The following is a 27,884-nucleotide window of genomic DNA, read 5'->3' as shown; positions in this document are numbered from 1 at the left end:
ATAACTGTAATTCTCAATGTAGCTGTAGTACCTTTAGAAGGTGTTTGTCACCTGAATAAAATGCCTCTGCCATGGTGTAGAGGGCCACACTACTGTTGATGCTAATAAAGAAACTCCATATCCCTTAATTATGTCCATATTTCCTCTACAAAAATATGTGTGTCAGAGCCAAGTAGTGCAATGCAATCAGAATCTGAAAAGTATTCTACAGATCCAAGTTTCTGGCATCTAAACAGTGGATATCCTGAAATGTGCACTTCAAAGTCTTCATTGTTCAAACCTCTCCTCTCCACATCATCAAACCATCCTCCTCTCACAATGATTAAACAAACAAATAAACAAACAAGCAGGAAATCACAGTTCCTGTACACTGGCAAGTTCAAGTGCTGTCCTCTTCTCAAACTGCGAAAGTTAGGAATAAGTAGACCTGCAAAACCCACACTGTGAGAATCAAAACCAGTTTGAGTGCTTGCAGAAGGCAAATGCTGACATATGCTTCTTCTATATTATGACATCAAAGAAGCAAAATTTCCTGCAAAGTTCCTAAAAGTTTGCATTTTACATTATTATTAGAGGACTGTGACTAATGCACTCAACTATTTAATTTAATTCCTTTTTGCTACCTTTTTATTTCTATATTTGGAAATAATTTAACACATAGAAAAGACCTACAAGATTAAGCAATTAGTGCCAAGACCCCAAAATCCCTACATTACATACGCTTTTAGTTAAAACCAGACTTTGTCTTATCCTTTCATTTGGACTCCTTTTGCTCATTAGGGTTTGTAGAATGCTTGGTGAACTGACAGCAGAGCAGACAGCTTCCACTGAAAAGGTAAGGAAATGGGGTTTTTGTTAAAGAAAGAAAAATAAGTTTGTTTATTTTTCTAAAATGTCAGAGAACATAGCCTACTTTGATTTATTGTTAATTCTCTGATCAGTTTTGATGTGATATCAAAGAAAAAGAAGACACAATATAGCTTTTCAGGTACTGTGCAGCTCATCTACTGCTGTTGCAACACAGCATTGGCAAGTAGCACAGCACCATGGATTCAACATGGACTGCTGGGTGAGACTAAGGTCTGATTAAAGCAAAGTTCCATAATGAAGCAGAGTTTTGCAGTGTCAGGAAGCCACTGTTATCATCTATATCTGATCTTTGTCTCAGAGTTCCCTGCTGTCACTGTTCTTTGCAGCTTCTGACACTCAGCCACACACAGTGTCGGCAATATGTAGAATTAGAAGTCAGTGATTACAGGCTGCCAGCTGGACATCACACCACTGGTCACAACTCCTACAGACCAGCAGTCCAGTCAATTTTCCACTTAGTGACCACTGATCCAGGTCACACCTCACCAACATTGTGATGAGTCTACAGGAGACTGTGTTAAACATCTTACTAAAGTCCTTACTAAAGTATGGAACAGCCACTGTCCTCCCTTCGTACACAGAGAAAGGCATCTTATTAAAGTACAATTAGTTAATGTAAAAACTGGGAGTCCAAAGAATTAAGCAGATTACTTGGAGAACAGATGCAATTCTGTTACTCGCGGGAATAATCTTTCACTTGCTTAAATAAAATCAATTTTAATATATATTTAATATATTTGCTCCTATTCTTATTTTCTGGTGGTATGGGTTCTAAAAGTTAGATATTACTTACAGAACTCTTTAAAACAAATGAAGAGTCATTATTGAAATGTAATTAATGTAATTGTGGGATACATAGGCTCTTGGACTTTTATGAACCTTAGTGTCATAAATCACTGAAAAAACTGTTTTTTCCAGCCTCACTATAACAGAGCAAATCTTCCATTTTAATTAGGGCAAACACATAACTTAATGCTTGGAGTTCTGTTTGGCTTTCATTTCCAAATCTCTGTGTTCTCTGTATGCAATACATATTCATCATTTTTTATCCTCCCTTTTTGTCTGTATCTGGCATGACAGATAAAGATAAAGAGAAATATCAAGTTACAAAACGTGTGAAAATTCTGTGAGACTTTAAAAAGCTGGAAATGACAGTTAAAAACTTTGAAACCAGCAGGCACAGAGAACACTCGATTTCTGATAGCTAATGGTTTTAATACTCCTTATATTCCACACTCACAGCTTAATGCTGCAAAGACTTTAAGTAAGCTACCTGACCTAGTGCAAGGTGTCCCTGCCCATGGCAGAGGGATTAGAACTAGATGATCTTTAAGGTCCCTTCCAACCCAAGCCATTCTAAGATTCTGTAATGTTTAATTTGTAGGTTAGACATTTCTATCTTGGATAGCCTATGAGTATAAAATTAGTCTGTTCATTCAAAGTTAATTCCAAGAGTTCATTCTTGCAGAAACCGTAAAAGTCCTTTAGAAGACCACCTCCAGGAGCACTGCACTCTGGAACTAATCCACTAGGAAAATCTGTGAGACAGCAGTCCTGCACTACTGAGCTGTAGGAGAGAATTGAAACTTGATACTTCAGCTGGAGGGGATATCATCTGTGTAGCTAATTACCACCGTTTTTATGGTATATGTATTAGTGTATGAATAAACACTTTGTATATGTTGCAGGGTCCTTAATTTATAAATGGTCTAGATTGCAACTTTTATTTGGTTTCCTACCATGAGACCCAATAAAGAAAACTTCACTGTTTTCCTCCAAAATAATGGCTGGTGCCTCTGCACCTGACTATAACCATTGCAGAAGCCTGTACTGGAAAGCAACCCAGTTCTGACTACAAATGTATGGAAAAAAGTAGTTTTTAAATGAAAAACTGTTCTGGAGAAAGCAACACACCTTTCTGAACTGTTACAGTCTGTTTTAAACAATAGCATTCGTCCACTTAATTTGGTACCAAAGCATGCCTTCTCAGATAAACAAACAAGCACATGCTGTCACTTTAAAATTAGTAGGAATTTTGAAGAAGTAAAGAAACTAAAAGTACAGCAAACAGCAACCTTTCTTTTAACTTAAATACAGTGTTTTTCAAAGTTCAACATTATCAAGTGCTATCACAACTACAAAGGTATTTTTTCCCCCTGTATTGTAAACCAAACCATCAGGACATTTTCTCTTCAGTCTTTGAATAGAGATTTGCCGTGGACACCATCATGTTTCAGAGTCACAGATCAGATGTTAAGTTTTGCATGTCTGCAGAGAAATGCTGAATCTGTGCTATACAGAAGATATGTGCATAGAACACAAACATTAACCAAACAATATTCCTGCATGAATCATAAAATCATAGAATGGTTAGGGTTGGAAGGGATCTTAAAGGTAATTTAGTTCCAATCCCTCTGCCATGGGCAAGAACACCACTCCCTAGATCAGTTTGCTCAGGATCCCATCCAGCCTGGCTTTGAACACTTGCAGGAATGGGGCATCCACAGCCTCTCTGCACAACTTGTTCTGGTGCCTCACCACCCTCTGAGCGAATAATTTCTTCCTAAAATGTAACTGAAACTTGTTCTCTTTCAGTTTAAAGATATTGCCCCTTGTCCTGTCACTATCTGTCTGTATAAAAAGCGACTCTCCCTCCTTTTTACAAGCCCCTTTATGGTACTGGAAGGCCACAACCAGGTTTACCCAGACCCTTCTCTTCCCCATGCTGAACAATTCCAGTTCTCTCAACCCATCTTTGTAGGAGAGGTACTGCAGCTCCCAATCATCTTCGTGCCCCTCCTCTTGGCCTGCTCTAAAAGATCTACATCTTGTCCTGAAGACTCCAGACCTGGACACAGCACTGCAGGTGGGGTCTCAGGAGGGCAGAGCTGAGGGACAGATTCACCTCCTGCTGCCCCCACTGCTTTTGATACAGCCCAGGATGCAACTGACCCTCTGGTCTGCAAGTACCCACTGTTGGTTCATGTCCAGTTTTCACCCATGGGAATCCCCAAGCCCTTCTCCACATGGCTGTTCTCAAAGACTTCTCAATGACTTCTTGTCTGTACTTTTATCTGAGCTTGCATAGTAGCAGTTATCCAAGGAATCTGGCAATGCATACATTTTACAATGGCAACAAAATGGGTAAAACTTCAGTAATGACATTTAACCCAGGTCAACTGCAGAATTTAGATGGTTACAGCTGTACTCAAACTTTGCACACATGGCACCACGACTTCATAACTGCCTATTCATTTCCCTTTCACTACATTTAAATTTATCACTGCCATCCACCTGTTATATCTTGCCATTTTTTGTGAACAATGAATCAGACTGTATTTGTATATGCACAGCTTAGCAGTAGGAACCATAATAACTCACAGCCTTGATTTACTAATGCTGTTACTTCTGAAAAAACAGTCTTTTCCAGTTTTACATCTTATGCCTTACTGCTTTCTTTTCACTTAAATCATATTTGTTTCCAGTTGAAGGAACTTTTTTTTCTGAAACACATTAGAAAATATATTACATATTCTCCAAAAGCACAAATAAATATTTAAGACCTGCATATTCTTGCTGTTCCCTAAAGATCTTGTGCGACACTGTCATTCATTAGCTTTCTCTGGACCATTACATTTCTACATATTTTACTTGTGCTGGCACTCAGCCAGCACTGACTGCTCAACTCTAGAAAGCCCACATGTTTTTGTATTTTTTGAAACTAGCATGACAACCATTCTGAAGAGTAGCCCTCACCTGGTACGTTAAACTGTAAAACCATGAACATTGATGCTCTACTCTCTCTGTTTAGTGCTGAAAGTGAAACTATTTTTTCAGGTGCAACAAGAGCCATAAGAAATCTCCCTAATGTGTAGACATACTGCAACCATGTTTTTAATGGAACAGATCCATTAAAGTTATCTAGAAAAGTGAAAAATAAGTGCAAGTTTTAAAATCGAACCCAGTGTATATTGCTGGACAAAAATCATAGCTTTGAAAAATACTGGGTAGTACTCATCTCTTTCACAACTTAAGAAGAAACTGAGAAGTAATACAGCAAGAAAGAGCCTTAGTGCAAACAGAACCACAACAAGGTATACCTCCAAGGTATGAATGAATCATAAACTACTCTGATGAAAAGCGGGGAAATACAGAACGTCAAACAGTATCATAGATTTGTAAAACTAGCAAAATATACATTGTTTACTTAGTTTGCATATAAACATGTAATAATTATTAACATCAATATATATTGCCTGAATAAATAAATTCTTAGAGTGTATGTAGTAACTAAGCATGAGAATTACCTGGATTCAAATAATTAGCCAAAGCACTTCAACAATACAATCTGAAGATTTTTATTTAGTTAAACTTTTTTTTTTCTACTTCTCATGAACCCCCTGAAAAGGGAAGAAGGAAAACTGAAGTTTTGATTTAATCTCGCTGGGATTTTTAAGGTAGGGTAAATGGTGTAAAATGCTTTTCTACAGAAAATGTTTCTATCAGTTCTCCACTGACTACTCCCCTAGGTTTGTTGTGCTCTGATGTTTCCTTTCTTACTGTTTCTGAGCCATTTAATGGCAGGTACTCTCTTTAAACTGCAGTACTCAGAATTATCACTCAAATAAAGTTTTTAAATCCATTTCCTGCGTGTTAATTGCTTACATTACTTGAGAAACCAGGAATAAAGGGGATTAGAAGAAAGCAACCCTCATTTGTGCATACTCATAGCCACTGATCTCCTGAAAATCTCACCTAGCCTAAATACTTGGACCTTTAAGTTTATGTGCATATCCAGAAAAAAAAAATTAGTAACAAGTTTTCAGGAAAATGCTGTAGTTTTGCTGGATGAGGAAGTAATTTGAAACACTACAGGAATAATGAATATGTTAATATACAGATTGTTTAAAAACAATTTCTTTCCTATTTCCACTTTTAAATTAGAGAATCAGTAATTAATCGAAGAATCAGTATTTGTGTTTTCTTCAATTAAACTAGCTAAATATAAATTAAAGCTCATAAAGTGATCCTTTTCAATTCAGGTCACTAACTGAAGGTTCCCTAAAAATGTTTCTGACTGAAGAGAATTCTTCCATTGCTACTTGCATTTCAAAGTATTTTGATCAGCAAGAATCCTGATAGACAAGTATCTTACAGAAGATAACTTTTGAAAAAAATAATGTTTATTTCAGAGGGGAACTTATAATAAATTGCCATTTAGGGCAGAGTTCGTTATGATTACTGCAGTCAGCAACCAGACTATTCCATAAAAAAATTGCACCGTATGAAATAAATAATAACCACAAGAGCTGTAGATTCAGACATTGTGTTGTAACACTGGCTGCTGATCCCCAGAAAGTTTCAAAATTAAAGTATCTCTACAACTGGGGAAATCCTCGGAGGTAATTTTCTTGGTAGGTTAGCATTGTTCTCTTTCACTCCAGTCTGCCTGAATCGGCTAAGACTTTGCTAAGACTTTTCTCTAAGCTTTTCATACTTGGCACTTTTGTATTTGAATGCACCATGTTTATTTAGTCAAGACACAGGTAACCCAAAAGTGGAATAAAAATATTGATGTAAAAAATCAAATTTGGCAAGGTACAAATCATGCCACACGTACTGAAACACATGCAACATAAAAATCTATAAATGAGCACCATTCATAGTCATTACATTTGTCCTTTGCTCTTCCAACCTAAACTATTCAGATCAGTAAAAGGAATGTTCTGCTACAGAACACTTTGTAGAATGACACAGTGCACAGCTAAGGAATAATATGGAATCTTTGAAAATCAGTTAGGTCTGAGAGCCCAGTGGAATCAAAAGGGGAGGATTAAAACATTTTATGAGTCAGTTCTATATTTACATATATATGTATTTAGGTTCATAGATAAATGTAGTCAAAGTTATAACTGTATTTTATGTAGTCAAATACACTACTTATATTGCTCTATTTCTGCACTCACAACACGGAAAAATTATACATTCAGAAAGTTCGAAATGTCACACAGTTGTAGCACTTCTGTGTGAAAGTCAGCAGCCTGAATGAACCTCACTAAAATTTCGGGTATAATCAGAAGACTGGATTCCAACACTGTTCTTCTTCAACACAGCAAATTGCTTTATCCAAATTCACATATCCAGAACAATAAATAGCACTATTAGTAACAGAAAAGATGGTGTTCCTTTGTATAACCAGAAAAGTATTCTGCTTACAGTATGGGCTAGTATTTCTTCCTTTGCTTCTGCAAATTTTAATATTTCATGAACAGGTGAAAAATAAAATATACTTTTAACAATTTTTTTGTTGATGTACAAAAGGCAATCACTCTTACTGCTACTAAGTAAAGCTTAAATACATTCAACAGTACTGAACTGTAAGAACAGGTACAGAAAACATGCGCAGTCTTGCACTTGAAGAGTACAGGAGAGAGAGAGAGAAACTGAAGTGAGTACAATAAAGTGTCCTGAAGGTTATTAAGGGACTAGAGCTTCTCATTTATATACCTGAAGAGGCTGGCACTGCTCAGCCTTGTGAAGAGAAGACTCAGGGGCTTCTCATCCATCTGTATAACCACCTCATGGGGCAGGAGGCTGCCCTTGTTCAGTGGTGCCCAGCTGACCAGACAAGAGGCAAGGGGAGAAAACTGAAATACAGGAACTTCTGCTTCACGTAAGAGTATTTATTCTGTAATGGTGAGACCAAACAGGTTGCCTACAGATGCTGTGGAGACACTGTCCTCAGAGATACCTAAAAACTACTCGGGCATGGCCCTAGGCAATCTATTCTAGCTGGCTGTGTTTCAAGCAGGGGTTGCACTTGACAGTCTGCAGAAACACCTTCCCACCTCAGCTTTTCTGAACACCTTGAATTCACTGGCCATTTTCAATTATATTTACCAGAGGAATAGGTATCTTAAACAGACAGGATTCTTCTATTTATTTGATTATTTTTAAAATAAATTAGCTGCTGAGAAGTCAAGCTAGACACTTTCTTAGTCTAATAGTCGTAACAGCTTTTATCAAAAGTGAAACATGATTAGGATTTGCTTGGCAACAGCCACATAGCCAGTTGCAAGTATTATTAACTAGTCTGTTTATACAGTCAATGCACCCAACTAGCCACAGCTGCTACTACCTTTGCCCAAATGTAAGAGAACATGGGAAAAGCTTACACAATATCATTAGGAAGGAACTCAGGAAGCACAGACAGAGCACCTTAAGATATAAAGAAGAGAGGATTGAAGAATTCATTGTTCAGCTAATTAATGCATTTTTATAAATTACTTCAGATGAGACTAATAAAATTAAATGACATTTTTATGGTAATTTTTTTTACTTAACATGGGAGAAACAGCTTGCCTTCTTGCCTGTGCTGCAAAAAAATGCCAGAATCATAACATAATTACGTGGTAGTAGCAAGAAACCAAGATGCTATTCAGCTAAAGGATGGCAGATGGTGCAATGGCTTACATATAGAGCAAAGGCTCATGCAGTCTTGGAGAACCCTGAAATAATGCAGAAAACCTGCAGTCTGTGCCCCAGCATTCTGCTGCAAAATGGGGTTTGTTTTCCCAGTGGAGTCAGAAGGATAAAAACCTCCAATATAATGAAGTTCTGAACCATTCCAACAGCAGAGGTAAGTGCTGCTGCTGAAAAAACTGCAGTCATCTGCATTTTAAACCTACTACATTTTGTTTTAATATTAGTATTTAATTTTTTATATACTCTATGAACAACTATATGTTTTACTCCTTAGCTTCCACCGGTCTGTTACTTTTCTTATGCTACAGAGGTTTTTCTTTTGCATGTTTCCAAATGCATCCATTGTTTTTGCAAAGACAAAATCAAAGACAAAATAACCACTAAAAATTGCAAAGAATGAAAAATAGCTTTTAAGCCTTGATTGTGAATGAGAACTACAACTTATAATGGAACTATAATTTTTGCAAGTAAAAATACAAATACTGTTCAAAGTCAGGCGCCTCAAATCAGCAATGACTTTGGTTACGTGAAATTAATGGATATACAGCACTGTGCACATAAATCCTTGCAGGATCAGAACAAAGGGCTTGACTCGACACCTGCTGAAGCTGACAGAAAAGCCTGGCTTTTAAAGATTTCAGCAAGTTCAGAATCAAGCCATCAATTTTTCCTGTGAAACATGGAATAGAGATGACCAGACTTTAGTAGTGAAGGCATTGTTTCACATCCTATTTTGTAGAAAGAGCTGCTAAAAGCATGACTGACCTGATGTTTCTCTTGGACTGCTATAAATCACAAGCAACTTAACTGAAGTCATTAGTGTAATATGAGAAAGGTAAGAAACAGGCCCAGGGTGTTGGTACACGAAGCTGTATTGTACCAGCCTCCCTTAAAAATAAATTTTTAGTTAACTTCTGTCCTGCTTAGAAACTAAAGGCATTATAGAGCTCAGGAAAGTTTGTTTTTGGAAAAGCATTCCATAGCAGTTATTTCCAAAAATAAAGATTCTATTTTGTTAGCACTGATAATTTTAAGAACTAAGGGTTTTTAAAATTTTATCTGGAAAAATAAAATGTTCTTTGGTTTACAATTTAACAAAATTGTGTCTGAAAACCACTAATTTCTATGTATGTACACCCCAAGAAACCAGAACTATTTTTTTGGAATACATAGTTTAAAAAGTCACTGCCACAAAAAGGCCTCATAACTTCTTTAGTTTATTTTTAAATGTCAGAGTACAGTCATAAACACCCCAAAATACAAGTTTATTATGGAAGTTATGCGTTCTTAACTATAAAGTTATGGATAGAGTTGCTACTTTGATTCCTAAATTAATTGTAGAAAAATGCAATATTTTTAGAAATATATTTTGTTTGCAATCTCTTCTTTCTCAGTTAAAGAATTTGGTAACTTCTTTGTGTAGTGTCTGTTATCCACACAATTGCTGAAAATCAGGTATGAGAGCTTTCTCATTTAATTGTTTTACAGTTAAACTGAAAGGTATAGAAGTGCTTCTTATGAAGTGCAGCCAGAGGATGCATGTATGTTGTTTTTGTTTTATGCCTAAACAAAAATTATTATAGTGGAAATGCAGTTGACTACGTAGTAAAATGTACTTGATCTTTACTGTCTGAGAAAAAACAGGAAAATAATGGAAATCAGGCAGGAAGTCTTTCTTTTAAATGAAATATTCATATTCCATGTTGTAATAAGACAAAAAAATAACAGTTATATACATGTATATAAAACGATGTCTCAGAGGTGAACCGCAGAATTTTACTAGAAGGTCTGAAATAAACCAGCCTTTAATGTCACTAGAAATCCTAAGTCAATGTACAAAGCAATCCTTTGTATTGCTCTATCATAAATTTCAAATGGGTAAGCCTTACATGGTCCTCAGCTATTAAATATAAATGGGCCAAATTCTATTCAAACTTGCACTGTTTTGGGGGAGAAGGTTAGTAACCAGAGCATAAATCTTGTCAAACTTTCAGCTGGCAATCAGCACTGTAAACCATACTGAAATTTATTTATAGGAACAACATTTTATGAATTATTACAAGTCTGTTTTTCCTAAATATTTAAAATTCAGCTTTCTATAAGGTTTATATTGAAGATGCTTGGTAAGACGATCCATGAAATCAGTAAAGTTATTTCATTTTACTTATTGACTAACATGCTTTATTATTGTGCAATATTCATTTTGCTTATTTAATATGCCTACGGTATACATTTATGTATTTGTTTTCAAGACTTATTCACAGAATGCAGCAGCAGAATGATAGAAGGAAGCAGTTCTGCCATGTAACAAATACTTTTTCTTTATTAAGAATCACGGCAATTTAGTATGAAAATGCAATTATTCCACCACTGAACAAGAAACTTGACACTGTAACATAAAATATCCTCATCCAAATCAACTATTATCATCAAATATATTAAAAAAATGTTTATTATAAACACAAAATGTGGCACTCTTGGCCTTTCAAATACTTGCACTTAGCTTTCAGAAAAATGTGAAGTCTCTAAACCTGACAAATTATGAGTTTAATTAATTATATAATTATATGTTTTGTGTACATATAATATATATAATATATATGTAGGAAAGTTAGTATTTACAGCACATTTCACCTTGCACAGGGCATTGGCTGACACAACTTTTCTACGGACACTTGGAGACATAACTTGACCCAAGCACCAAACAGCAATGAAATGAATTTTAGCCAGGATCGGTTTTCAAAATGCACACACTTTTGCATGGAAATACAATTCCATAAACTTTATCTTCTGTTTTCTTCCCAATGCTTGGGCTTCCCAAGAATTTACAGGAAACTGGAAGTAACTACTAGAGTAGAAGACAACTGCATTATAAAATACAGTACTGAAAGTAGTGTATCTCTAATTAAATCACCATAACAAGTCCTATAAACAAGGCTTGCTGCACTGCAAAATCTATTATTTATTAAGAAGAAAGCTTTATTAATTTAGGCTCTTTTTAAAGACCAATATTATAGTCAAAAGCATAATTGTTCTCCATATCTTACCTTGGGGTTGAAAACTGCTTTTTTCCCCCCAGTTATTTCCAGGATTTGCTTTTCCATAGCTATCAGACCACAATTAAGCCACTCTGCACCATCTTTCACAGTTAAACAACTTTGTTCAACAATAAAGAATTTTATTTGCATTAACTAAAGCAACTATACTTAGAAAAATTCACTTACCATATAAAAATGTAACTCATTAAAAGAAGCAGCACAGCACATACTTTTTCACTTGGAAAGTACACATTCTTAAAAGTTTGTGCTGAACTACTTTTTTTAAAAAACACCTAGGAATAATAATAAAAAAGGTAAAAGAGCTGTGCTGTCACCTAGCGGATAAAGGTAGCAGAAGAGTATACCTAGGATTACTTTTGAAGGTACTTACAGCTTTAACAACAATAAAACATTCTTTAGATTTTATATTGATTTCCTGAAAGAGACATATAAACATGAGAATTGGATCTATTGCTGACATAGGTATTTTAAATGCAGACCTACAGAGCCTTTGGATCTGAACTTATCTTTTAATTTTTTCCTTGCAATGTTGGCTATTACATTTAAATTCTGAATGTAAACATTGCATATTTAAGAGCCTCAGATGTAGGAGAAAAGCCTCAGATGGAGAGGCTGACCGTGGACAACACAAAGAATAAAGACAAAAAATGCTGTGTAGCCAACCCTTCTTTTGTCTTCTGCTGTGAACACACCATCTTCATTTTGTACTGATAGAGTAAGGCTACATGTGGTACTTCTGAGATGATAAAAAGCATCTAAACTATAAAGTTTAAGTCACTGAGTCAATAATACAGCTTAAATATATGCATGGATTAGACCCATCAATTGTGCAATCTCAAGTAAAACTACATTTTTTTCAGATAAATGCCTGGCATAAGAGCAGGTGAATATTTAATTGAAATTTTGCCAGAACTCTTCACTATATTAACACCTGTGATTTAGGACCAAGCTTTGCTTCAGGATGCAACCCTTCCAGTGCACAAGAAACATAGTGAAGAGTTGTAGACATATGATGAGACTCCATTCCACTTAGTCTAATGTGGCAAGAGAGGAAAAAGATTTTGGGAATAGTGATTTGGTTACTGACTATTAAAACAGATTTTCAAAGAAAACTAACACCTCTTACTGAAACACTTAAAGGTATTATCTTCTACTTGCATTCATTCAATAGTCATATTCTCAAGAAAATTTTCTATTCTATTCCAGCATTTGAAAGAGTGGCTGAAGCTCTGTACAACCACTTCATCCTTGTCCACAGATTGAGGAATTTTAGAAAAATGTAGCAAGTACAGATTTCCCTTGGATGGCCATTTTTATGATGTCTTTTTTTTGCAACAGAGAGTAACCCATATCAGTTTTGCAATAATTAGAAAATTCTGTGGGAACATGCTTTAAAGCAGGTCACCACAAAGTACTATTATCATAAGAAACAAGGCATTTGCACAGGAATTTCTCTGAGATGCCTTCACAGTGTTGTATTACATAAAATTAAGTCATTTCACACTTGCTTGCCATCAGTGAAGCAAACAGATTTATTTGTTATTAATGCTCCCATCTGAAAACTGATTCATTACACTAAGTTTCACTTTAAGAGAAAAAAAAAGGCACACAATATCCTACCTGACACTGTACCTTTCAGTAGACTTAAAACACAAAGTCTATGGCTTTCTACTACCAGAAGGCGTGAAAAATACCAACAATGAATTTTTACTAAGTAATAAACATACAACTGATCTTAAAATATTTTAAACAACTAAATAGCCAACCAACAAACCCCTCCAAACTTAAACAACTAAATAGCCAACCAACAAACCCCTCCAAACTGAAGTGCTATGGAAATCAGAAATTGCTATAAAACTGCAAAATTTTGTTCAGGATTTCCATTCAACCATATTTACAGCAAGCCAGTTTTGTTTTGACATGGAGTATTTTAAATGAAAGGTTCCTTTCCACATGCATTGTACCATGTTTACTAAAACAGTGTATACCACATCAACAGAGGAAATTAATAAACACTGTAGATGCCATAGTCACATGAGCCGTAGTATACATCTTTTCCTAGCGAAAAGTATGTATTTTTTCTTGCACATCCCTTATATAATTTACTTTCTAGTTACAATTTGCAAGTACTCAGCTTGAAACAGAACTGAGCACTGAAAAAATTTTTACTGAACTAAGTACTGAGTATAGATAGAGGTGAACCACGAGTTTCATGTGCCTGTGTGCAATTTAAAAAAAGTGGCAAATAATATGATGTACTATTTTGTCCTTGGTGTGTGAGACTTCTTCCTCAGTCTCTTCCCTTTCATACGAAACTCAGTGATTAGAATTGCTTCCAACAAATATTTATAATTCAAGTTCTGAGAGCAGTCAGCAGTATGTGCTTACAGCGTGTACTTTCAGACAGTGCCCCTACAACATGTTTGCTAGAGTATTCAAAGCTGGAAAGCAAACATCAGAGGGCACGATCAAACAAAGCAATTTTAAAAAAAGATTTGAAAAAACATTTACAAATTCTTTTCTAAAATGCAACACTTTGTAAACTAGGTTTTATAGAACATGGACTTTAAACAACATTATAATATTTGCAATATTGACATTTAAAACGGACTATGCCAACTTTTAAATTGTAACATGAAGGGCATTCTCCAATGATAGATAAATAATAAATGCTTTAAAGAGTTACTTTGGGCCTAAAAATTTGTTTCATCTAGAAAAGGAAGACAGTTAAGAGCTTCGCAACTCTCAGTGTGAGGAATCCATTTTAATTCTCTGTGCCTTCTTTACAAGACATTAATTATTAAATTATACCAGAAGTTACTCTAACTAATTGTTTCCTAAAGCTGGACAATGAAGAGTTCAGCACAGACTTATTCTTTAGCGTCTCTGTCTTTTGTGAAAAACTTCAGAAATCACAGATGAATTAAGAATTTTTAAAGACTGGGAAAAGTACACCTGCCAATAAAAACAAGAAAGAAAAAGTATTCCCCTCTGACAGCAGAATTAGACCTATTTGGTGCCAAAGGAAATGGAATTATCTGCAAACTGTATTTCTTTGCATAGATCTTAAGAGCCCTCTGAGATGCATGCTGTGAGGACATATCTGTTGGAAGAAAGTTTGGGTTTTTCCCTGAACATGGGATGGCAATTCAGCCACATTCAAAATGTGTCCAAATCATCCATGTTAAGGGCTGAGGACAAAGCAAAAAGTGTGGAACTACTTTATTAAGTGCCTAAAGCAATGGAGATGGTTGCATAAAAATGGTCCATGGTAGGCAGAGAAATGTGGTTAGTAGGTTTTTGCACAGCTGGTCATTTGCTTCCCTCACTTTCTCATCAAGGTAGGGTGGTTGTGGCAGGGCTGGTCATCTTACTGACATCCAAACACTATTAGGCTTTTTGAACTAAAAATGGACAGTCCCATCCCACAAGCTTCATGGGATCATAGTCTCACATCTTGTGCTTCTTTTCCTCTCATACCTGACTAAAAAGATCATGGTTAAAAATACTTTGAGGCAAAAATTTTTTGTGAGATTTCCTGTCAGTCATGAGTTCTGTCAGGTTGAAGATATTGCAGTTTCTTCTTCTACCTCCTATCTCTGCTAAAGTGGGAAATTCATAGCCGTAAAGTAAAAAAAAAAAAAAAGAGAAAATAAATATAAAATATTAAGAAAAGTTAAAAATCTCTTAATAGAATTTTAGAAAAAAATGCTAACATAGTAAAACACACCCTTGGTCTGGGTTTAATTTTGAAGATTAGGGATTACTTTAAGCATTATTGAAAGTTTTATTTACTTTATAAGAAACCCAAACTATCACAATAATGAAAGGAAAATTAAAATAACAAATGGTTTCATGTGTCTTTGTAAACAAAAGATGCAACTAGACAGAGTCAATCCTCATGCCAACCACAGGCTTCCTGTGTGACCTATGTATGCCACTCAATCTATCTGATGTAGGTCCTTTGCTGTGTAATTAAGTTAGAACTTCTCTGCCTCAGAAGCCTCCTATGAAGATAAAATTAATAATTATTTGCTTTTGTGTTAGCTTTTGTAAAAAAATTTAAGTAGACTCCAATACTAGGAATAAGTGTTGCAGAATTTAATACAATTTAAAACAAAAAATAAGATGTTGAAAACAGAAGGATTTATGACACCAGTAATTTCAAGGTTTTCCTATTTCTTCTTAAAAATAAAAAAAAGGAAAGAAAAACCCAACAACCTGTTAACAAGCTGCTAATTATGTAAACCACTAACATAAGAGACCAGGAAAGTTGTAAATGAAAAATTACTCTTTTCAGCCAGGTTAATTCCAGACCTAACCTGTACTAACTTTAACAATGAACAGTGATACTCAAATACACTTGCCTTCTGTAAGTTGTTTTTCTAACGTACACAGTAATCAAAGTCTAGTGTTGAGACTTTTAATCAGAATCAGCAATCTAGTAAATGGCAGATGTCTGCAAGGCTTTATAATCTTTCCTGAAAGCAGTTGCAACTTGGGAAATAGAAGCATAATCTCTTTAATAAGAGATGTCAGGCATCAACACCAGGAAAATACAATTCAAAATTAAGTGAACTTTTCTATGGTCTGTTTCAGTATGGACATAGCCTCCCATGAATTAAAAGACTATTACAAAGCTATTTAACTGCATGTAAATAAAAGAGCAGTTGTGACTTCTGCAATTTCACACCATTGTTAATGTCCAACTTTTAATGACATCATTAGAACAATAAAAAGCACAATTCAAAGGCATATAGTTAATAAAAGTATTCATAACAAATCAGTGAAAAGACTTTGGGAAAGCAAAGGCAGGAATCAATCAATAACACCTTGCTGTCTAGAGATAGCAAAGAAGATGGCTTATCTAAAAATACATTCAACACTTCATATCATTGTAAAAGGTCAGTGAAAAAGGGCTTCACTTGAGCAATCTGACTACATACCTAGCTTGCAGTAGGGTATCACAGACTGGGCACAGCTTCTGCAATGATAGATGTTCTTAGCATTACTGCTGACACAGGCTGACTTGCCCAGTCAAGCTTTTAGTATTTCATGTGTGTCTCTTCATGTTTCATTACATAACAGTTTCTTTTACGCACCTCACCTCTCATAGCACTGTCATTATAGAAACATTTCTTGAGTAATAGAAAACCATAAAGTGCTCCTGAGTCAAAGGTCAAATGCAGTCAATTTATTGCAAAAAAACTTCAACAACCCACCAAAAAATCTCAGCTGCAAGTTACTGCTTCCCTCCAAGGAGTTTTGTATTTTCCTTGTCTTTCGAAACAGCCCAAAAGTGATAATGAAATGCTTAAAGCAATGAGAGAGAATCAGGTTTCATCTACCTGGACTGTCTGGCAGCATACTGTGTAACAATAAATGAGTGTTCTTAAGTCACAGCATTTCACTGGAAATGAGGCAGAACTTGTGTATTTTAACAGCTTTTTACAACTAGTAACCACTAGCAAATTTATTTTACTTTCTCAGGGAAGACCAGTGAATGTCCCTAATTTAAACTAAAGGGCCATTCAGCCTCAAAGACAAAAAGCACTTCTGCTTAGCACCTGAGTAATACATGGAATATGTACAGGTGAATCAAGAGGACTGGAATCAAAGATAGTTTGTCTTTGGCTGGTCTGAAAGGTCTGACTCATTTCCAGTTCTGTGATCATTTATTATCCAGAAAAGAAAGGCTAGCTTTCTGCAGTGCAAACACAGTGGTGGTCTGCAGCTCATGATGAATAGATTTACCAGGTCTGCTCTGAATTGCATGACATAGAGTTTTCCACCAGACTCTGACACCTGATGTATGTTTAAACTTCCTAGCACAGAAAGTCCTGAATATCTACCTGCATGCACTTCTTCTTGCAGTTATTATACACAAAATACATTCTTAGATGGCATATTATTTAAAACAATGTTACAGTAAAGAAATATTTTTTATCAGTAATTTCACGTCTGATAAAGACTTATTTCCCTGACAGTATTCTGACTTCAGTATAGCACAGGAGTTTGTTTTGGTCTTAAAACATCAGTTTCCATATTTTCAAGTTCCATGTTATACAAAGTTTATACAAGACTTGATTTACATTTGTAGAATAACAAAAAGTAAAAGACATCAATGGCTTTTTTTTAATACTCAAATCAGTGCAACTATTGGAGCATTTATCTGCACTGCCTCGTGATAAATAGCAGAAACACCAGCCAATTATTCCTGAACTTAGGAGTTATATGCCAAACTAAGCATTTCAAGAGTCACAAAGTCCCAATTAAAACCAAAGTATTCACTGGAGGAATATCACAAACCCAAGAAAATTCCCTGGCAACAGTTAACAGTTGTCAAATTGATGGTCACACTGTTCTTTACAGTTTACTTGTTTTTGCAGATAAAAAGTTATTTAATCACTGGACTGGAAGCCCATGCCTTCTCTTTTAGCTTTAAAGAGCCTGCAGTTCAAGTAGTTTTAAGTGAGGGCAAGAAAATACTAAAAGCAATACTAAAATGTTATCATTAATCAAATATTTAGAATTATCAATTCAATAAAGCCAAACCAGCATTGATAAACAGTCTTTGGTCTGTAAAGAAAAGGATCAAAATACTATGCAACTATGTTAAAATACATAAACCCACAATTACACAAAAGAGAACATAATTTTAAGTACTTCTTTTAACTGTGCCCCCTCTGACATTCAGTTTAAATATGTAGGATAGTGCAACTCTTTAAATAATGTGGCTTAGTTGATTAGCCTGCTCACTACACTGAGTCCTGCACACACAATAAACCTGAATCTATTAAAAAGACAAAAGAAAGAAAAACAAAATGTCTTTTTATTCAACTCCTAATAAATCAGTGTCAGTAAACTCTATGCAGAAATTAACAAAATGTTTATTAATTTCCAAGGTACTCTAGAAAAATTCAGTATGCAGAAGGATGAATACATTGAATACATTCATAATTACTGGTATAAGTTGTTTTATAAAATAAATTATATCACATATCAATATTTAGGTTTTAAGCTAAAAATTCTTTCAACAAAGATCTACATTCAAGTATTCTTACAGTTATACTGAAGTTTAGTTGCACTGCCTTATTTCAAAATTTTGTAGAGCACAGAAAACGTCTTCTACTCTGCTTCGTAAAGCTTCACTTACTCCTCCCTTTTTACACTGTCAGTTCATGTATCTATGATTCTTCCAACTCTTTACATTCCTCCTTACAAGGAAGAGGAGGTCTTTGGTCTTAGTGGAAGAGTGTATTTTTACTCTCTCAGTAGCACTATCTGACTTCTACATTCACTTGTTACACTAGTAAAGAGAGAAAACTTACAGCACCCTAAAGAATATTGAGAGGCAATATACAGTGCATCAGGATCACCTTTAAGGATTTGGATTCAGAAGATAGAAAGGGGGAATATTAACTGGTTAAAAGGCCTTCACCTTTATTTTAGGAACATGAACACTGGCAGAACATCACTGAAGGAGATTCTAAATCAGTTTTCTTCAGAAGTAAAATCGGGTATATAGCAGGCATAATTTAGCCAAATTGTTCCATGTAGGTTCCCAGTTAGTGAGAACAACTCTTAGATAGATTAAATCCTGTATCTGTGGAAAATCTAAGAATTACAATATTAGACTTTTTAAATACAGGAGTTTATACAATGAACATCAGACAGAAGCCTGAGCTTTTCACAAGACAAACTGTCTGACTGTGAAAAATTACACTTCCTTTATATATCTGACAAGGCCCATGAGCCAAGATTACCTGATCCGCTCGGGTGCTTTTAACTCCCCTAACTTTGTTTTTCACAAGGTGTGGTGAAAAAAAACAATGTATAAAATATTATTCCTATATGAAGAATAAGAGTACTTGAGTCTGTCATAGAAGATGCTAATTTGGAAGGGACTCACAAGGCTCATTGAGTCCAGCTCCTGGCCTTGCACTGGACAGCCCCAAAAATCACAGCACTGAGACACACACCACATGCCTGGGAGCATTTGATGTGGTTTTGGATTAACTGATACACTGTTGTATCTGAAACTTAGATACACACAGGTATTTTAGTTAATTATTTTTTAACATGATTTGTTCGATTTTCTTTAGACTTGGTTGGATTATAACCAGATAATTCCCCTGATGATATCTCAATCCATATACTTCAATGACCCAGAATAGGCAGAACAGTTTTGGAATCTATGTTTTGTTGGCAGAGCTGATGAAAGGGAATGTTTTTAATAGGCATCTCCCTTTTTGTCCCAATCAATTCTCTGTCAGGACAAGTACACTGAGTTTGCAGTTATACAGATCACTGTATTTTGAGACAAGGAAGATGAAAGCAGACCAACAAACTGCATAATATTTCCAAGATATTGATATGCTTTTTTCCCACTTGAATAAACACAAATACAAATGTGCAGTCTCAAGGAAGACAAAATCATAGCTTGACCTTTAGGGACAAAATTGGTATTAGGATCCTTTAATTAGTTTTGGTTAAACTTTTGAAAAAACCCAGCTTTCAGAGTTGATGCCAGTTTTGACTGAAAGGTATCTAGAGACTCCAACTTTAGCAAACAGAACTGATTGAAGAACAGAAAATTTTCTCATTTCACACTTACTACAAGTAAGAGGAACACACATGTTGTAGTTAAGATAAAAGCTAAAGTTTTATATTAATACAAAGAATGGCAACTATACAACACTTCATAATTTCAAAACCAACTCAGTATTTTGATAAGTTTTTTGATAAGCTGCAGCTGAGAGTTTGTTTTAATCTTAAGATTCTGAAGAGGAAGTGAGGTTAAAGACAACCCTTCTTCCACTGATTTGATCGTATAGAAACTAAAAAAATCAACTTTTTTATTAAACACGGGCCCCATCTGCTCAGTTCTTTCATGTCCAACCACTGGGGATAGACATCTTCAGATCTTTTACTGTTTTTCTCTGATTTCTTTCTTTAAGTGAAATTCAAAATAGTCTTCCAAATAGAAGACAGATCTATTGAAATTACATGCTGACTGTTATTGTCATTTTCAGTATAAAACTAATTTCTGTAACATTTGCTCAGAAGGTTGATCCCAGAATTCTTTTTCTAAATATTGCTTAAAATTCTGGTATGTTCATCGAAAATTTTCAGTTCAAGTGAATATACTTACAGGAAAAATTAGTTCAAGAAAATCATATTTATAAAATAATCAAAGAGCACCCATGTCCTGGTAATCATAAGAGAGGACAACTACGGAAATTTCTTCCAGGAGGAATAAAAAAAAAAAGAAGAAAAAAAGAGACACTGTATGAAGTCCCAAATTGGTCATACATTTTGGTACTGGTCAATAAACTAGACCACCATATATAAACAAAACATTCCATTCAGCATTATGTCAACCTTTAACAAAAAGATCATCAATCAACTGCAAATGCATGTTCTATGCACCTGTAAAATCTGATGGACGTTCTTTCAAGTTTTTATTTCAACACTGTGTCTGTCAGAATTACCCCCCACTATAAACTTATTATTAATGTTGGGGGAAGTTTTCCAAATGTCACCAAAATGAATTAGTATCACACTGAGCCCAAGACTTAAGAGAGTCTCCATGTGCATTTATGTATTTTCCCTCCTGTAATACTGACACATTTATATCTTTTCCACGTCTGCTCCAGGTCTGGTGAAACTGCACAGTACGTGTCTCATTTATTTTGTTAGAACACAATGACACATACAGAGATTTAGTTTCATGAAATTTGTTGAAAAATTGTTAGTAACAATGTCCACCTATAAGATGCTCTAAATTAAAGTAAAGTAAGCAAAAAGGTTTTTACTAAAGTATGACAAAGTGAGTTAAAATAACTATTGCACTACATGTAGTTTCTAATGTGATGTTGGAACTTTGCTATGTTTCACATGTACACATAGGATGATGTGTTTGACAATAAAGGTCCCTTTTTCATAGTGGATAAAGCTGTAAAAAGTTCAAAAAGCTGGAAACCAAACTCAGATAAATTAAGACTGGAAATAAAATACTTCTTAACACAATGTTAATTGTGCCTTCAGAACAGGACAATTTGCTAAGCGCTTGTGGATTCCCTGTCACTAGGATACATGTTTCAAAAAAAAAGAATCAGAACTAGCAAGGGAACACATGCAGTAGTTGTTTCATCACAGAACTCTACCACAAAATAGTGCTTTCCTAATTTGCACTACATTAATTTATATGCAGTTTATGGCTTATGAACTTAGTGTTCAAAAGAGAGCTCTAAGATACTACATCAGCGACATGGTATTGCTAATTTAGTTATTAATGGGTTAGAAGTCTAACAAATTTCAAGGTGAAACAGGCAATGCTGTTTCAAAGAAAAAAGGCTATTTTCCATTTACACCTCCAACTTGAACAGCATATGAATGACTTTCAGAACTATCCTCTTCAGTTTGTCTACTACATAAATAAAGGCAGGCACAAGACTTAATCATTAAAGATTTTACAATATTCTTGAGAAACTATACATTTTGGTATATTCATATGTCTTCCGAAAGCAAAAACTCTACTTTTAAACTTCCTCTTTGCATATAAAACCTAAAAACATGCATTATCCTAGTCCATCAATTAAGTATGCCTGATTTCCTGTAATCTAGCTAGATTTTCTGTTTATGTTTTCCCCTACATCACTAATTCAATAATCTACTCTGGCACACTTTAGCCATCTACAATTTCTTTAGCTCTTACTGTGCAGTCTAAAAGGCTGTCCTTATGAAGAAGGCAGAATTCTGAGCAAATGAATGGTCACACAGCTCAGAGCTCTATTGATTTTATTTAAATGCTTTATTAAAAAGTCAGTAAGAGTCATTCAAGGTCATAACATGAGACCCTCATTCAGATCTTACTGGAGCAAAGTCCTACCTTCTAGAGACTTCAAAAACAGTTTGCCTGAAGAAAACCTCACTTAGGTAGGTTTTATGATTTGTCCTGAAGTAAAGAATAGTTACGTACCGTTAGTAAGGACATAGACAATGAATGGATAGATTGCATAAATATTAAAAAGAGAAAACAAGACTTTCACAGAGCAAGTTTTATGTCTTGTGTGGTTTAGGAATTCTTTGCTGGATCTTGCAATTGTTTCACTTGGACTAGGTGTTAGATTTCTCTCTACAGCTGTGTGAATCCTGCAGGGCTCAGTTCACAAAACGAACCCCTGCAGTTTGATTCAGAGGGTTTGGAAAGGAATCAATATTTCTTTGTTCACTTACAGATTGAAGCATTTGGTCATCTCTTGAATTCTTAGCACCTTTACATTAAAACATTTATTCCTTTAATCATTAATGAATGAATGAAGGCAGCCCAAGGACTCCTTCCATATGTGTACAAGAATGTAATTCACAGAGCTTCAGCCTTTGAGTCCCTTGAGGATCTGACTATAAGCAGGAGGAATAGTTGGGTTTTCCTGCTCTCATTTTACTCCAGGGACCTCAAAAAAACCCAAAGAGCTTCCAGATCTGGAAACTAAGGTGGAAAATGCTGAACAGACTCTAAATCCAGCCATGGAAAAAAGGCCAGTAACAGGGAAATCAACAACTGGTAACTTGGATAGTTCCATTAAAGGAGCAAGACTCTGAGTTATGTTCTGATAATGCTGGGAATTAACAACTGAAGTGCTGTAGCTTCATAGAGTTACTCTCTAAAGAAAAAAGTAATCGTTACATCATTTCTTGAAGAATGGAGATGTTTGGCTATAAAAAGAATATCGCAGGAAAGTCACACTGTAAATGATCACAACCTTCATAAGCACACACTCAGATTATTTGAAGCAGCAGATCTGAAATAAGCTGAATTTTGTATTTGATACAAAAATCTCCCATGCTTCCCGCTTCACTTTTTTTGCTCTGACCTACATCTTGATTTTTCTTTTCCAGGCAGTAAAAACCTTGCAAAATATCTCCAGTCCATGCAGTTATATTTTTTTACTTGTCTTGGCCTACAAGTGTAGCCATCTGTGGCTATCAAACACTGCATTAAACAGAAAATTACATCTTGCATTTGTGTCTCCTTTCAGCCCCTAGCAACATCAAACTAGACTGGGGTATTCGGTTACACTAGCAAATCATTTGTTCACCAGCTCTACAGCTAAGCTATCATTTATATTAGTAGAGTTCTGTATCATATTACGTACATGCTGCGCTAGCTTCTAGCATTTCTACAAAACTGGTTGAGAAATTAATGTAAGTGACTGAAGCTCATCACCTTGCATTGAAAGGGTTGGTGTTAATCCAAGGCTGAATCATCTTAAGTCCTCTCCCTGGTGTGGCTGAAATGCCTGTATGTTTGTTGGTGATTAGGCATGATATTGCAGAATCAGTTTCTGAGACATCTATGCGTGAAAATCGTGGTGAGTTTGGGAAGAAATTTGCGAACAGCAATAATAGGAAAGTTGAAGAAGAACTTTACTATTAAAACCCCAAAATGTGGGTGGAAGGATTCTCCCCACGCTCATTCACTAGAGAAGAAGAAATAAGGTTTCCCAAATGAAATGTTTTCTTATTCCATAAAATATCTTAATTTGATGGATGGATCTTATACTAAATTTCAAAAACTCTTTTACTATTCATTTTCTACTTCAGTAGCTCATTCAAGCAGTAATCTTCATACCAAATTATAATGTGATCTCTGGGAGCCTGCTTTTGAAAATTACTTGTACTCTGAATATTTTGTAGAACATGGTAATAAAAACAAACCAAGACCTTTGCCTGTAAAACTAATTTTACACCTAATATTTGCTGTGAATCAAGGGAGAGCGAGGTCTAGGTTTCATACTGTTGGAGATCAGCTTCTCTGGATAGAAAAGGGCAAAAGAGAGGATAACTTCAAATAAGGACAGAATGAGGAGAAAAACTCTTCTGCTGAAGGCCTGGAAACCTGGGATCACCACTGAAAAAATTCACCATCTGCACTGTCAAACTAAAGTTCATAGAATCAATTCTTTTGTCTTCTATTTTTGTTCATCTTCACTACCTCACTCTCATTTCATGTGTTGGAACCATAATATCTTTTGTGTACTCACACTGTACAAAATGCTGATCATGACATAACCTTTATGTCTATGTGCCTGACTGACAATAATCATGGTTAATGTGCATCAAGGCAGCTCAAACACTTCGAGGCACTGAGAACACTGATAACAGTACAAAGTGTTAATTAATGAGCTGCTCTCTCTGCTTAATATAAAAGGGGGAACGCTTTTAAAACAGTGTTCTACAAGCTGAAAACTAATCTTCTGGTGCAAGATGTCAGAATGAGGTAATATACAGCCAAGGAAAGCATAATTTAAAAGCAGAATCAGTAGTTTGAATGTCTGATAAAAATCTTTAAGCAGATAGCTCATTGGAAGTAGTTTTCCTAATCAGAAAGGAATGTTGTATTAAATCATCATATTTTGAGACAGTTTTTGGAAGCATATGTGTTGCAGATTTTCTACTAATTTGGAAGGCAGCAAGCCTCTATGAAGAGGAAAGCACACAAACCACATCTGGGAATGCATAAGTAGTCCTGTGGATGCTTCCATGAACCATGAATGCTGGCATGAAGCCAGCATTAGGATGGAGTTTAGGTGTTAGATCTAAAAATGATTCAGCACGTGTGGCCACACAACCACAATTCTTTAAATAATAAATTTTATCAATTATATATACCAGTGTTGCAAATCTATAAATTTGGCCAGAATTCTGCTTCTCCTGTCTCCTGAGCATGGAAGTGAATACAAAAGATCATGAACAGTTGCTATTCCTGCTCTTATATAACAGAAGGAAAAGAAATAAAGGTAGTGGGCAAAAAAGAGAGAATATGTCTCTTAAAAGCACTTTTATATAGGAAATCCATCTATGATTTTGTAGTAATGATATGTAGATGGCTGTATTATCATGTCAACAGAAAAGGAAGCATTGTTTGGACCCCCTAACAGCTTTCCATGTCATAAATTACCTTGATTTCTTTCCAATATAAGCACTGTTTGACCCTCTCAATTTTCAGTGCATGTTTTAAAGAATGACTGCAAAAACTTCAAACCACTGACACACTGTATTTTAAATTCAGTTACATACAGACTTAGTCTCCAACTGCACACACTAGAATACAAGCAGTGAACTTGTTGAGTATCTGAAATAAGTTTGAGGATGATGTTTGCCACTTCTCTCCACTGGCATAACCTGACCACACGCAGGCTAATTCAGGTTGTAAACTCACATGATCATAAGAATGGCTGTGCTGGGCCAGACTAAAACTCCATCTAGCCCAGTACCTGACAGCAGATGTTTGACAGGTTAAAAACAGAGTGAGTAGAGAGCTACCCTTCCCCCACAATGCACTCCACTAATTTACAGCTGAGGGATTCCCCACACCAGAGGTGGTCCCTCCTGTATTTCATATTCCTCAGGATTTCTTTACAAAACTGAGTCTGACTTGTTTATATGTCCCCTGTATGAATACTGCTTCATGGTGAGCCTTGCCACCATGCCCAGAATCTTGCCAAATTCTAACATATCTTTACAGAGTCAGAGAGGGACTGTAACTGCATATGGTCTTCAGAACACAGAAATACAACAGCTGTACAAAGAAACATAAATTTTGTTGCTTTATGTTCACTTGCAAGTAATTACTAACAATTCATTGGTTTGCTTTTGATTGATACTAAGCTAATATTTTTGCAGGACTACTATTTCTATTTGTATCTTTTGCTAAAGGAATATAATACAAATACTTCTATGTAGAAGTATTATAAGCCCAAGATCTTACTACTGAATGATGAGATGTCTCAAACTCTGTCTTTTCATATGAAAGGATTTCCCCAACTCATCTGCCTAATAATTGACAGTAACCTATACTGATTTTCTCTAACATTCTCTCACAAAGCCATGAAATGGTCTCTGTAAACTCCATTTGCAGCTCTCTGTATTTGGCCCTTCTTTTAATTTCTTTCTATAATAGTATCACTGACAGATGATCACCTCATTATTCCTCCCTTTATTTGAGAAGTCTAACGTGTGATCTCCATTTACTGTGAAAACTGACCATTTACTCTTCATTTAGGTTTCCTTTTCTTCAGTTATTTATGCAATACAAATATTTTCTCCTCCTTTTTATACCAGTTTCTTAAACAGCCTTTGACAAGGACCCTCCTTGAAAGTCTCTTAAAAATCCAGCTATATTACATTATTTGTACACACTTCTTTTGACTCACTCTGAAATCCCATAATTCGGCTTCCCTTTACAATGGTTGTTTTGATTATGCCCATATGTTTATTGGTTCTACACTTGGTTCTATTTCCTGCCAATATGAATAGCACAAATGCTGAATTCCTTCATCTGTCCTTTGGGTATTTCCTGAAATAATTTTTTTAAAATGTCAGGAAAAAATCATCTTACAAACTAGCAGAATGATGTTGCTCTGATTTTGCTCCCTGAATCAATCACCACGGAACCCTGCAGATCCCTCACTGTCAGATGAGCTCTACAGCCAAAGAAAAAATAAAATATCCAAGGAAGCGAAAGGAACAATATCTCCCTTTCCCACAAGTTACTTGTTGGTCAGCTGAGGCACAATTCTACATAAATTGTTTCATCAACTTAGCTACTTTTCAAGAAAGAGCACTGGGGGATGCACAAGTGAGCAGCCATGTAGGTTCTTCATTCTGTACAATGGAGAACCCCCATCAAACTGTAAAACTATCTCAAAGTGGAATAACTGAATGCAAAATACATTCTGGTCTAAACCTCAGTTCTATTTGCAAAACCACCTTAATGGGTTGGGATAGATGGTAATGAAGTGGATTTTTATCACAGGCACTACTTATTCAGAATAAATGTAAATGGAGTCATTACATTCTTTTAAATAAAGGGACAAGCGAAATAAAATCAGTCCTCACCCTAGAGACCAGCACATACAAACAAACACGGGCAGAGATGCTTGTGAGCATTTGCCCACCAATTAAAGAAACAGATAGAAATCAAAGAACAGGTCACCAAGAAAACAACAAGGTGGTGCTGAACACAAAAGGATGTTTTGTAATCCTGAGGTTTCAGATTTAGCAGTTTCTGCTCTCACTGGTGTGGCTATCCAGAGATGTACTAACACAAGTGAGGAGGAAAGCAGGACACAAAAGGCAATTTTTCTTCCTGACAATTTTGTATTGGAAAGATGCCTGGAGAAGCTGAAGGAATGATACTGAGAAACAGCAAATAAGATACTATACATGGACTGGTGGGAGGATATGCAGAACTGGGGAGAAAAATAACCCCAAAATGTCCAACTTCTGTACCTCTCATAACCCTAAAAATGAATGGTAAAGCTTATCATGTTTGTCCATATGCCACTAATTCTATAAAAGGAAGAGTCAATGTGGCTTTCATAGAGAGAAGTTGTATCTCACAAGACTATTACCTCAAATAACACTAGTCAGCAAGTAAATAAGAGTAAATTGATTGACAGA

The 27,884-nt window shown here is 35.5% G+C and overlaps 1 protein-coding gene and 1 long non-coding RNA gene across 8 annotated transcripts in view; one reads left to right on the top strand and one right to left on the bottom strand.

Annotated features, from left to right (window-relative positions):
* Positions 1 to 27,884, bottom strand: part of SLC25A21 (solute carrier family 25 member 21) — a 232,825-nt gene that overhangs the window by 115,832 nt on the left and 89,109 nt on the right. The window lies entirely within an intron of this gene.
* LOC146436181 (uncharacterized) lies at positions 8,035 to 9,168 on the top strand. Its single transcript, XR_014852885.1, has 2 exons — positions 8,035 to 8,509; positions 8,927 to 9,168. It is a non-coding gene; the product is annotated as an uncharacterized LOC146436181 (long non-coding RNA).

This window comes from Lichenostomus cassidix, chromosome 5, assembly GCF_008360975.1.
Source record: "Lichenostomus cassidix isolate B80296 chromosome 5, HeHo_3.0, whole genome shotgun sequence".
NCBI classification, from domain to species: domain Eukaryota; kingdom Metazoa; phylum Chordata; class Aves; order Passeriformes; family Meliphagidae; genus Lichenostomus; species Lichenostomus cassidix.
Note: the sequence above shows the minus strand (reverse complement) of the source record. Positions and strands in the feature narration are given on the sequence as shown.